Below are 11,623 nucleotides of genomic sequence, written 5' to 3'. Positions count from 1 at the left end.
AAAATGAATCAAACACTTTGTTAGAAGGAAGCCAAGACCTTTTCATAGTTCCAGATGGCATATACATATAATTAAGGCTGTCAGAACAAAAACATGATTTAAAGATCACCACCCTTTATTTCTGCAACATTTGATTTTTCAATGAATATTCTTCTTCTATTGCTTTCAGCTCATACACATCAGCTGAAGATGTGTTTACAAGCAAACAGGTATGATGATGGCCCACTGAATGAGTCAGGATGATATCCTGCTCACAACATCTCTGCAGCCTGTTTTCCTGGCTCCGTTTAGAACCTTTTGATCCTAGCTAAATTTTATTACTTCTCCCTGCTGCTAAAAGTTTGAAAGGCATTTTTGTATACGTCTAAATACAATCAGAGAATTCATGCTGGTGTTTTAGTTGTTGTGAACCTCCCAGAGCTGACAGATGTGGTGGTATAGAAATATAATAAATAAACAATTTGAAGCACAAAACTCCTTTTCAGCTGACTGCAAAGCAGGACTGATATGCTAGTCATATGGCATATCAAATATTGTCTGATTTCAGTGCAGAACTATCACATCTTCTGAAACTTGTAACCTTGGTATTTTCCAAATTAAACTAATGTATATCTCTGAATTGTTTCCCCACTTTCTTGTTGTGGCCAATTTGGCTAGGAGGTCCTTGTTTAAAGGAAGGGGTGCGACTCAGCTACTGCACTACAACACAGAGATGTAAAAATTGATACAGGTCAAATCATTTTAAGCTCAAATTGTGGTTATTCAGATGATTCAAGCTGGAGTCAAATCATCCTAGAATAAAAGACCTGATTCAAGTTCAAATCAAATCAGTCCCGACTCAAGCTCAAATTGATTCAAGTTATTTGAGTGGCGGTCACCATTTGGAGGACTGTTTCTCCCTTGCTGATTTTTTTTTTTTTGGCACTGACTTCGGATTGGCTTGAAATTTCCTTGCTTCTTGGTTGGCTTGTTATCATTCAAATCAAGTGTTGTAATGGACAACTGCACCCCCATTGGCTGGGAGCAGGGAGAGGGAGGCCAAAGGAGGGATTTTCAAAATGTATTTAAGGGGCTGTTTGGAAGCAGAGAGACAGAAAGCCATTTGTGCCTCAGGAGAGAAGGATCTGAGAGACTGCAGCAGCAGCAGCAGCAGCACTGAGATCAGAGACTGGTGGTGGTGGTGGTCTGGGCCTGCCTGCCTGCCTGTCCAGTGAGTGGAGGGAGGGAGGGAGGGAGAGAGCGAGAGAGAGCGCCTGCTGGCTTATCTGTTCCCCCCCCTCTTTTTAATTTGTGGTACCAACAACTGCTTTTATTTCCCTTTTCTAATTTATTTTAAAATTGTTTCAGCAGCTCCCAGTGGCTTTAACTAGGTGCTGCTTGGATTCTTCCTCCCTTTGGATTTTTATTCTTGCTTGTAGCCCGTCCCCAGTGGCTTCAATAACTGGGGTGCTGTGCTGATCCCCCCCTCCCGCCCTATTTATTTTTTAAACAATTATACCAGCAGCCCCCAGTGGCTTCAACTGGGTGCTGTTTTGAACTCCCTCCTTTTTTCATTTTTTCATTCTTTCTTGTAGCACCCAGTGGCTTTAATATGAATACTACAAATATGTATATACTGCACACCAGCACCTGACACCAGCTTGCACTTCACCATGGATCTGTGGAGCAGTCCCAGTGGGAGGCACACTGCTTTCCTGTCCCTCACAGCACACTGGTGGGGGCAGGAGAGCAAGAGGACATGTGTTGCTGATGGCATGGTCAGCCCCGCCCCCATGCAGCAAAGCAAAGGTGAACTCTGCCACATGCGGAGGTGCTGGACATTGACCACAAAGCAGATGAGCTGTTGGCAGCCATGGACCACCAGGTGGGGAAATCCTCACTGGTATAGCTCCAGGCTGGCTCAGCTCGAACCGAGCCTGGTTCAGTTAGAACTCGGATAGGCCGAGGCTGGTCTGGTTCAACCCTGAATCCATTGAGCCCAGCTCATATCGAGCCGGCTTGCACACTCCTAGTCAGGATTACTACCAAATCTAATGTATTCGCTGTTGGAACAAGGACCTCCTTGTGTCCTGGCAGAGTGCTCAGTAAAGTCATTAGCATAACTCTCTGTTTGTGGTTATTCTAAGAATAAGAAGCATTATTCTAAGAATAAAAAAAGATTGCTTTTAAACTTTTACCATTATTTGACAAAATTTAGCCATCATTTGACAGTCATTTATTTATTTATTTATTCAATTTATATACCACCCTTCCAAAATGCCTCAGGGCAGTTTACAAGAGAATTTTTTTAAAAATAGAACCAGTTAACTATTAAAATCAAAACTATAAAAACAGAATAAAACCAATTAAACATTCAAACAGTTAAAAACCCTGGAAAACCAGGGCAAACATTTAAAACTGTTTACAACAGTTTAAAAACTCTGGAAGGCCAGGCCAAACAGATAGGTTTTAAGGGCTCTCTTGAAAGACAGTAATGAACTCAAATTGTGGATTTCTGCTGAGAGTACATTCCATAGCCCAGGAGTAGCTACGGAGAAGGCCTGACTCTGAGTTGCCAACAGACAAACCAGTGTTAACTGGAGACGGACCTCCTCAGATGACCTTAAGTCATTGACAGATAGATCAATAGATCAAGCTTCCATCATTGCTTCTACCCTAAAAACAAAAAGAAAAAAGAAAAGATAGGGCAGTGCTCTGCAAATGTAATTGGATTTTTGCATTAACATATGATAGGAAAAAAGAACTGAAATGTATGTGTTTATACTGTGGAGTAGCAGTGTTAATGGAGATAAACAGGATGCTCTGATGCCATTTTAATGTAGCTAAATTAATATTTTTGTGCCATTCTATTTTAATTAGAAATCACATTGGCAACCACAAAGGATAAATCAAAACACCAAAGAATAAATACAAGAAGTAATGTGAAAGAAAGAGTTGCACATTTTACATGATATGCTCCACTGAATCTCACTTTGCCCAAGAGGCATTCATAACTTTAGCCATCCATGAGCTACACAGAGCTATTAATCAGTTTTAGTAAATTCCAAACTGTCTTTCTATATGTATTTGCCTTTAAACATCCATCTGAATGATGAATAAGTGTTTAGAACTGCATGGAAAAGAATCTTTCAGATACTGGTAATGAAATAAACAGCTGCTTCAAATTTTCAGACTAGCCCCCATTGAGAATGCTGATTAATTTCTACTAGCATTTAGTGGTGTATACATCTGTAATTTTTGAAGTTTCAATTCTTTACATTATTGTTTTACATGAATTAGAATCAGACTGGTAGAGATGGTGAATTAGACTGGTAGAGATGATGAATTAGAATCAGACTGGTAAAGATCAATCAAACTTTAAAAATCCTCGTTGTGTAGATCCTTATACGAATTTGATGATGCTGGAAGTTCTTACTGGTATCTCCAATGCTCCTTAACATCTGCATGAAACTGCTTGGAGAGAGCATCAGGAGGTATGGTGCAGGGTGTAATCAATATGCTGATGATGCCCAAATCTATTTCATATAGTCCAAAGAAGAACTCATCACGATGTAGTGGTCTGAGAAGTTATGATTTAAAAGTATGCATGGGTCTTTAAAAGCTTCTAAGTAGTAGGAGTGTAAGACGTCTCTGAACACCAGAAAGTGAATAATTAGAGAAGTATCCTTCCATATCCAATATAACCATATAAGTCCGCCTCCAAAGGGCCTTCTTCAGTGGCCTAACTACTATAGAAGAACAATTGTGGTTCTTAAAATAGTGCCTGTCATATGAAACCAGGTATGTTATCCCTGGTTAATATGGTTTCCAACATCTCTACAAGAGATGATAATGATAAATGATCTAAATGAGTAAGTATACATAAAATATTTCTTTGATACATATAAAACAGCTTCTGATAGTGTACATAAATTACCACTACCAACCCTTAGCACAGCAATATAAAAATATAAGGCACATTTATTTTTACAGTCTATAACATTTGACACAACTTCATACAGAAATACCCACTTCTCCTTTGTCTACAAGCTCGTACACCTAATACTAAAAGAAACATATCCATCAAACCATCCATGCATACTATAATAGTACTTTTTAAGAAACCAGGATATAGACATATGCTAGTTGTTCCATGTTTGTAGCAATACAACATATAACCCTGTAACAAATCTTCCAAAAACAGCTTGCATGAACTTAACTTTTGATGTTTTGTCCACATGGCTGTTATCTATTCTCATTGGAAAAAAGATTTGAGTATGAGGGAATTAGCTGTAGTCTCTCTTTTAGCTCAGAGATCTTGCATTCTACATGCGGCTGCCTTTGTACATAGTCCAGAAACTACAATTGGTACAAAATGCGGCAGCCGGACTGGTCTCTGGGACAACCCGAAGGGAACATATAACACTGATTTTAAAAGAATTGCACTGGTTGCTGCTATGTTTCCGAGTGAAATAAGTGCTGGTTATTACTTATAAAGCCCTCAATGGCTTGGGTCGGATACTTAAGAGAGTTCCTCCATTGTCATGAACCCTGCTACCTATTAAGATAATCTGGGGAGGTCCGGTTATGGTTGCCAACAGCAAATTTGGTGGCGACTTGGGACCAGGCCTCTCTGTGGCTGCCTTGGGGCTTTGGAATATGCATCCTGTCAAAATAAGAGCATCTCCATCTCTGACTGCTTTTAGAAAGGCTCTCAAAACACACCTGTTTTCTCAGGCTTTTAACTGAAACTAATTTTAAACTGTTAATTGTTTTAGTTTTTGATTCTGTGAAAATTGCTTTTACTCTCTTTTATATGTGTTGTTTTAAACTGTGTACACTGCCAAGAGATACACATATCAGGTGGTATATAAACATGAGAGAGAGAGAGAGAGAGAATGAATGAATGAATGAATGAATGAATGAATGTCATTCTTAATTCCTTAACAGCACAGATGGATGTTCTGCATGGCTTAAATCTTCTTTCTTGTAAGCAACTTCACATTCACCCTTGAGCTTCCTTTGTCTGTGTGCTATATCATGGACAGGGTCTTGGGGTTTTTTGTTGTTGTTGTTGTTTTAAGAAAACCAACATGCCTTGCCCATGCACCTCGCCACATGATTAGGAGTAGCATGCAAAGGAACAATAAGCCCCCAAAGCTTGCTTGAAAGACTACAATAGCAATGCAAGGTTCCCATATGATCTTCCAGAATGTTTTCAGGTTCAAACATGTACTCTACAAGTCTGCCATTAGTGTGAAACTTCCTTTCAAAAGAGAGGTTTGTGGAAATAACTTCTGAAACAAATAAAATGCTCAGAATGAACTGGGGGGAGGGGAGGGGGGAAAGAGGGCAACAATGCTTTCCTATAGATTTCTGCAGTATGAAGCATTGTTATTGAATACAAAAATCTATATTATGGGGTGAAAGCAAACTTACATTCGGAGTTGAATACAGAGAACAAAGATTGGGGGGAAGAATCATTGTTGAAGGTCAACATGTTTTTTTCTCCCCTCATGAAAGCAGTATTTAAATTTCATTGAGGAAGGGAACATCTGAATGCTTCAATTGTTCTGACTACAGATCTTGCCTGAATGAAATCCAGGTCAGCCCCAAATATGCAGTAAGTTTCAGAACAATTGACATTCTTATTACAAAAATGCTTTATGTTGAAAATGTCTATAAAAAGGTGTTTGTTTGTTTTTTAAAAGGAACAAATAATATGTGTAATAGCAAAATCACAAGTTGGAGCAAAGAAAATTCTGTTTTCAGCTGTTCATGTTGAAAGACTATGTTGCAGATAACATTAATTTAGCTAATTGTTTACCTGGTTAAACTAATCTAATATAATCTGCTTTGATTAGCTTTTTTATTTCATGCTGGGTGAATATACAGCTTCACTGCGCCTTTTGGTTAATTTGTGAACCATGCCAAAAAGTCTTTTTTAATCACATGTTTAATGCTCCAAGGCTGAAGGGACACAGGAGATAGCTAGAAGAAATCCAACTGTACTGATATTAAAAGGATCATTAAGTTTAGCAAGAGAGAAAGGTCTTATTTCAGGTTACACTCGACTATCTTGATTAAAAGTGAAATGTAAGCAAAAGGTATCCAGGAGAAAAATCCCAATGCAAGGTGCTATGAAGAACCTCATTTTGTATATGAAGCATGACCATTCTTTCTCTATCCTTAAGATCCTTGTTTTACGTCTGCTTTACAAATCCCTGATGGTGGTTTTTAAAAACAAAAAACAAAACCAAGAACTTCACTGATTTATGGTAACATTTTAAAGGGGATGTAACAAGAGACTATTGTTAGTACTTCATTTTCACAAAACAGTTTCGAATTTATTGCAATGGACTGTTTTGTGTCCAAGGACATGGTGTGAATGATCTGACCGTCTGCCGGCGGCTGGTTTTACAGTTCCTGGAACCACAGCTATCTGCCGTCTTGGTAGAAAAAGAAAATAAACATTAATAAATACAGAATAAGCAAGCTATGAGATTCAATCTCACTCACCCATTAGTCTGTATTAGGAAATATTTTAATCTATATGCAACTTTCCCACACACAATAGTGTTTAAAGTAGTACACAATATTCAAAAAACAGAAAGTTGTCCAGAAAACATATTAATGAACATTTCAGTTATAATCATAATAATCTCAGTAGAACAATATAAGAAAAAATGAAAATGAGGAAATATAACATATATAGATGTATATGTGACTGTGTGTCTATTTATCTATAGACAGAAGCACACACATACACATATCAAATGTAGCAATACCAATAAAACCTGATTTGTAACAGTGAATGGTGGGATATAAAACATTAAAATAAAACAGATAAATTAACAAGGCATCAAATACAAGTACAGTGCAAATACCATAAAGGCAAACACAAATACAAATAGCAGCTAAACAGGAACCAATATTACATCACCTACCTGGAAAACAGCAACGCGCAAATTGTGCTACTCAAACACAAGAAGATTCAGTCCCCACAACTCCAGAAAAAACACTGAGGAGGGAAAGCAACCTCTCTCTTTTTCACTGTGACTAGGCCCTATTACACAATGAACTCGTGCTCTCACCTATTCAACTGGCAGAAAGAGGAGAACACATAATTAGCTTGTGGAATTCTCTGCCACAGGATGTAGTGACTGCTGGCAGCCTAGATGGCTTTAAGAGGGGTTTAGATACATTCATAGAGCCATCTATCAATGGCTACTAGTCTGAGGGCTATAAGCCACCTCCAGCCTCAGAGGCAAGATACCTCCAAATACCAGTTGCAGGGGAGCAACAGCAGGAGAGAGGGCATGTCCTCAGCTCTTGCCTGTGGGCTCCTCCAAGGCATCTGGTGGGCCACTGTGTGAAACAGGATGCTGGACTTGATGGGCCTTGGGCCTGATCCAGCAGGGCTGTTCTTATGTTCTTATGAGAACAAAATATAGGACCCAATTCTGGAGACAGGCAGGCCATACTCTGACTGTAGATCCATTACATCTGTATTTATTTATTCATTTGATTTGATTTGATTTGTATACCACCCTTCCAAAATGGCTCAGGGCGGTTTACAATTAAAAACAAACCACTAAAACAATAAAGAGCTAAAACAAAAATTAAAAACAATATAACAACAATTAACAATTTAAAAACATTTTAAAACAAGAATTAAACAATTGCAGTAATTGAAACCCCCGAAACTGGGTTAAAATATTAAAACCGATTTAAAAACCCTGGAAAGCCAGGCCAAACAAATACGTTTTAAGGGCTCTCCTGAAGGCTAATAGAAAATTCAAATTATGGATTTCCGCAGGGAGCGCATTCCACAGCCCCAGAGCAGCTATAGAGAAAGACCGCCTCTGAGTCACCACCAGACAAGCTGGTGGTAACTGGAGATGGATTTCCTCAGATGACCTTAATGTGTGGTGGGGATCATGCAGAAGAAGGCGCCCACTGGGGTAACTCGGGCCTAAGCCGTTCAGGGCTTTAAAGGTAATAACCAGCATTTTGTATTTTGGCCGGAAATGTATCGGCAGCTGGTGCAATTGTTTCAAAATAGGCGTAATATGGTCTCTCCGGGTTACCCCAGAGACCAATCTGGCTGCCGCATTCTGAACTAACTGAAGTTACCGAACTATGTACAAAGGCAGCCCCACGTAGAGTGCATTGCAATAGTCAAGCCGGGAGGTTACTAGCTGGTACACCACTGTTTGCATGACCATTTGAGTGACCATTGCCCTTAAATGAGTGACCATTGCCCTTAGGGTCATTTGACATATCTTCTCCCAGGAAGATAGCATGGGGCATTCCATCCCCCAGGGATCTCAGTTCAAAGAAAAGGTTGTTCACACATCACTTGAGTCCTCCTCTTCTCCTCTTTGGCCTTCTTCTGTCCTTTAAACACCCACCACTTAACCCCTGACTTCTGGAAGACCTTCTCACTTTCTAGAATTCAAGAGAGCCTCCCCACCTGATTTCTCAACAAGGGCATTGTGTTGCCCTAACAACACAGACAGCTGGGCACAAACAGCTGGGCAAACATGGCCAGCTCAGCATACCATTGTCTTGTGTCTCTAGGAGAGGAGAGCGGGTATTGTGGTAGTGAGCATGAATTGCCCCCTTTGCTAAGCAGGGTCTGCCCTGGTTTACATTTGAATGGGAGATTACATGTGATGTGAACACTGCAAGATATTCCCCTTAGGGGATGTGGCCGCTCTGGGAAGAGCATCTGCATCTTACATGCAGAAGAGTCCAGGTTCCCTCCCTGGCATCTCTAAGTTAGGGCTGAGAGAGACTCCTGCCTGTAACCTTGGAGAAGCTGCTGCCAGTCTGTGTAGACAATGCTGAGCTAGATGAACCAATAGTCTGACTCAGAATAAGGCAGCTTCCTATGTTCCTTGTTGGTGTTAAGCTCATTGGGCTGAATTGATAAATTGATAAATTGACACCAGGTGTCTGGTGTCCGTCAGGGTGTGGGTAGGTGGTATAGATCCCTACCTGTCTTTGAGAGGGAGAAGAGGTAGAGAAGGGGAACTCTTGACAAATGGTGAATCCAAGAGAAAGACTTCTTGCCAGTGGATGTTTCCACAGCATCTAGGGTGCTCATGTGGCAGCAGCTGCCTAAAACACTGGGGCAGATATTAAACAGTCTTCTCTCAGGTCTTTTGATTTTTCTGCTGCCCCATTCCAACTGCAGTAATAATAAAGCCCTCTGAGTGCTCCCCTAACCCCATTTTCCTGATTGTGAGTCGCTGCAGCGCAGCTCCCCACTTGTGCGGGGCATCCTGGGACTTCTGGCGGGCGGCCCTCAATCCCCGCCCTCCCTACCAGCTCCGTGATGGAGCCGGTAATCATGCGGGCGGCCAATCCAGCCATTCAGGGAGGGCGGAGTACTCGTGTGCAGGGAGAGCAGGCCAAGCCACCAAACCCTACTCGGCTCTCCGTGCTACTCATGTGGCAAGCCTCCACGGCAATCAGATTAGGGCTACTCTGTGTAAATTACTCATGTTTAATTATAATAGAATCCTAAAATAATGAGATTAGGATCCTATGGGGGTTTGGGGGAAAGGTAAAACATTTGATAAAAATCGCCATCTTGCCCATTTCTTTTGTGGGTTAGGTGGTAGGTAGTACCCAACATGCCCTACCACACACTGTGCTTTGGCATCACTGGGAGCTACCCATGGGGTTGTTTCAAGTTCCCCATTGTTCCCTATGACCGAAACACTCTAAACACTCTAAAATGTTGTCTCCAATGTTGTTTAACATCTACATGAAACTGCTGGGGGAGATCATCAGGAGATTTGATGTCCTAGGTTGAGGCAGTGGCCAGAGGTGCTTTTTATCAGCTTTGGCTGATAAGCCAGCTGCGTCCATTTCTTGAGATGAACGACCTCAAAATGGTGGTACATATGCTGGTAACCTCTAGGCTGGATTACTCCAATGCACTCTATGTGGGGCTGCCTTTGTACGTAGTCTGGAAACTGCAGCTGGTTCTCAATGTGGTGGCCAGGTTGGTCTCTGGGTCATCTAGGAGAGACCATATTACTCCTGTGTTGAAAGAACTACACTGGCTGCCAATACGTTTCTGGGCAAAATACAAGGTGCTGGTTATTACCTATAAAGCCCTAAACAGCTTAGGCCCTGGGTATTTAAGAGAATGTCATCTGTGGTTGCCGCCAACTCGTTTGGCAGCTACTCAGGAATGGACCTTCTCTGTTGCTGCCCCTGTCCTTTGGAATGTGCTCCCTGTTGAAATAAGAGCCTCCCCATCTCTGACAACTTTTAAAAAGGCACAGAAGACACATTTATTATTCTCCCAAGCTTTTAATTAGATTTATAGTTTAAATATTTTTAATATTGGGTTTTAAATGTTTTCATTGTTTTAAATGATTTTAATTGTTAATTGATTTAATGTTTTAAATGATTTTAATTGTAAACAACACAGAGACGCAGGTTTGGGGCGGTATAAAAATATTTTAAATAAATAAATAAATAAACAAACATTGAAAATGTTTCGAGTTTGTTTCGTTGAAGCAGCCAGCTTTAATGCTTTCGATACAACATTGTAAGCATTTTGTGTTTCACTTTGAGCTTAAAATGAAATGCAAAATTAGTTTCATGCACATCCCTAAGAGTCTCTACTGAATAGTAGAATAATGCTCAACAACTCCCATTATTTATGGTATTTAATTTTACTAGAATGAAATGATTTTATTAAAATAGTCTTCAGTTACCAGTTCAGTTGTTAACTGCTGAGTTCACAATCAAAAGCCTTTCAAGTGAACAGTATTTTGGTTTACAATACAAACAGCATAACTGGGGGGAAAAGTCCCTACAAATTTTTGAAATGTTGTTTGATTGTGGGAATTATGAATGAAGGCAAACTAGCATTAAATAGCTTAATGCCTGCACAGCACCAGGTTTTCCCATCTATGTTGTCTCCATCCAAGGAATACTATCATTTGACTATTAAATGGTTGTTACAGTGCCTAGTGCTTATTTTAATGCCCAATTCCCAAAGGTATGCACTCTGACTTAAAACAAACAAACTTTTTATCACCTCTTAATGACCTTTGCTGTGAATTCAAGATAGCAAAAAGGAATTGCTTTCCTGGGTCCAACACGCCTGCAAAAAACACCTTCTTAGTATGGGATTTCCTAAAAAGAAAGAATATCATTTAGACAGGCTCTTTTCTGGGTAGCCTCCTTATTTATTTATTTTTCTCATTTTCAAATCCTGCTCTTCCTTCAAAAAGAGCAGGGAGGCATATACAACTCTCTCTCCAGCCCACTTAATACCCACAATACCTGTGAGTTAGGATAGGATGAGAGATGGTGACTGGTCCAAAGTTAGCCAGTGGTTCATAAGCCCTATTTAGACATTATGCTGAACACTCATACAACAGAGCCCAATTCAGACTGTGTATAGAAAAATCTGAACTCTGCTTTTCAACAAAAGTTTCCAAAGTGATTTACATAGAAACAAACAAACAAACAAACAAACAAACAAACGGATAACACTGAATTATGCAGGTGGCTCAAAATTATTGTGACTGCATTTCAGTAATAGTCTAAGGTCTTTCTAATAGTCCAATGGAAAATCAAACAAAATAAACTCATTAGCTTCTTCTAAAAT

At 40.0% G+C, this 11,623-nt stretch overlaps 1 long non-coding RNA gene across 1 annotated transcript in view; it reads right to left on the bottom strand.

Annotated features, from left to right (window-relative positions):
* Nucleotides 1–1,898: 1,898 nt before the first annotated feature.
* The window catches only part of LOC128342089 (uncharacterized), a 51,368-nt gene continuing 41,643 nt past the window's right edge, over nucleotides 1,899–11,623 (bottom strand). The window contains exons 3-5 of the long non-coding RNA XR_008314767.1: nucleotides 11,048–11,145; nucleotides 6,927–7,081; nucleotides 1,899–6,428 (exon numbers count right to left, since the gene is read on the bottom strand). This is a non-coding gene — a long non-coding RNA (uncharacterized LOC128342089). The remainder of the gene's footprint in view (nucleotides 6,429–6,926; nucleotides 7,082–11,047; nucleotides 11,146–11,623) is intronic.

Source organism: Hemicordylus capensis, chromosome 2 (genome assembly GCF_027244095.1).
Source record: "Hemicordylus capensis ecotype Gifberg chromosome 2, rHemCap1.1.pri, whole genome shotgun sequence".
NCBI classification, from domain to species: domain Eukaryota; kingdom Metazoa; phylum Chordata; class Lepidosauria; order Squamata; family Cordylidae; genus Hemicordylus; species Hemicordylus capensis.
Note: the sequence above shows the minus strand (reverse complement) of the source record. Positions and strands in the feature narration are given on the sequence as shown.